The 1,671-nt window shown below is 44.8% G+C and overlaps 1 long non-coding RNA gene across 1 annotated transcript; it reads right to left on the bottom strand.

The window, feature by feature from the left end:
* Positions 1-327: 327 nt before the first annotated feature.
* On the bottom strand, positions 328-1,355 carry LOC149326392 (uncharacterized). Its single transcript, XR_016286231.1, has 3 exons — positions 1,299-1,355; positions 908-976; positions 328-393 (listed from the first exon to the last, which is right to left on the bottom strand). It is a non-coding gene; the product is annotated as an uncharacterized LOC149326392 (long non-coding RNA).
* Between the last annotated feature and the right edge of the window lie 316 nt (positions 1,356-1,671).

Genomic DNA, 1,671 nt, shown 5'->3' with positions numbered 1-1,671 from the left:
GCACAAGGTACACTCATAGAGAAAAGTTTGCTGGATGTCGATTTTCCGAAAATATTTATTTTTGCATTGCCTCGCCAGGCAGTCAGCTGAAATTTGTTCAATAAGATCGAGTATCCATGTCCCCTCCTCATTCTAGGCTCTTGATTAAATTGCTCTGGCTAACAGTACAGAGAAAATGTTTCACAAAGAACTCTCATCCCACAAATTTTTATCCATTACTGTACAAGAACACTGCAGTATAGCTAGATACCCTCCGCTGCACAAAGCAAACAGAAGGAAAGTATCCATTATGTGACAGGGTCAAACTTGCACTGTAGTTCAAACTTACCTCAAGGTTGCTGCTGTAAGCTGCAGGTACTATATAGCTGCTAGCTTAGGTCAGTCACATCCACACTGTATGGACAAGAAAATAAAGTACGAGAGAACACCTTATACAGCACGTTGTCAACGGTGCAGCAAAACACAATCTCTGTCGAAACTACAATGCCCACAGGGCTCACTGATGAATCACGCATCAGGGCACTGACAGCATATTTGATGATCCACAGCTGCACAGGAGTAAGGAAGAGAGGTCTGGTCACAATCCAGGAACATGTGGCTCTAGGGGTGTCATATATGGTCCTGCTATCTGGCTCAGCATTGAGCCCTGTGGGCATAACATGTTTGGCAAAGTTATACCAAAGCACTGCAAGAGCTCATTGCACTCAGTGATTGGGAAGTAAGTGAAAAATGTGACTGAAGCTCGCAAATTTAACACAACAGTTAAGCTGTCCTAAACAATGCTACTGCACAGTGCAAAGTACTGTGCAGTGAGTGGATGGTTGGAGACTTCCATTTGGCAAGCCTAATAAATAAATTGATAAGCTGTGGAAGTATGCACAACTTTTATATGACATTTTCAACCTACCTGTGCTTTGCACGGCTTGGCATAATTAATGTAGGCACCAATACACTCGGTAGCCGGGCCACATCCACACTGCAAAGGCAACAGAAAAGAAAAACTCAGTCGCGAAGCACTGAAAAACTAACACCGTCCTGGCACTATGCTTTTCGTGCATTCTGTTTTATCGTAATTATGAACCTACGCGCAATTGCCTTAAGATTCACACCATGCAACTACACACCGTCTCAACTTTTTTTTCACAAACACGAGAAAGACGCTTGCGGCAGCTAATGCATAGTGCTTGCAATTTCCACTCCGTGGCAAACAAGTAGCGCAACAGAGTACAACTGCGTTAATGCGCTTTAGTCATCCCACAGCAACACCCTGAAAGTAATTTTCAAGCACAGTTACTTACCTCGCAAGTGTTAACACCATGGCCGCTTCTTTCATCCGAAGCAACAAAGCATGTCTCTGCAAGGGGTCATACGACACCGGATCTTTTTCACGAGAGCTTCAGAATCAAACGAGCGTCTTTTCGAGCGCGTAGATGACACATCACATTTGTAGCACAGCCAAGCAACCACAGAGCGAACAAACCGCACATTGCAGCAAAAGTAAAGGTCGAAAGGAGCACCGCGCGACGAAAACCAACGAGACCATCGCGCCACAAATATTGGCTTGGATGATAGATTGGATTGGGTTGACTTTTAGGCTTACCGCTCTGCCGCGGCCCCTGGTAGGAGTTTATTCGGGTTTGTTTTCATGGAAGGCAGCATGCATGGCTACAT

The sequence above is a fragment of the Amblyomma mixtum genome, chromosome 10, assembly GCF_055824585.1.
Source record: "Amblyomma mixtum isolate Tamu chromosome 10, ASM5582458v1, whole genome shotgun sequence".
NCBI lineage: Eukaryota > Metazoa > Arthropoda > Arachnida > Ixodida > Ixodidae > Amblyomma > Amblyomma mixtum.
This window is presented reverse-complemented; position numbering and strand designations above follow the sequence as displayed.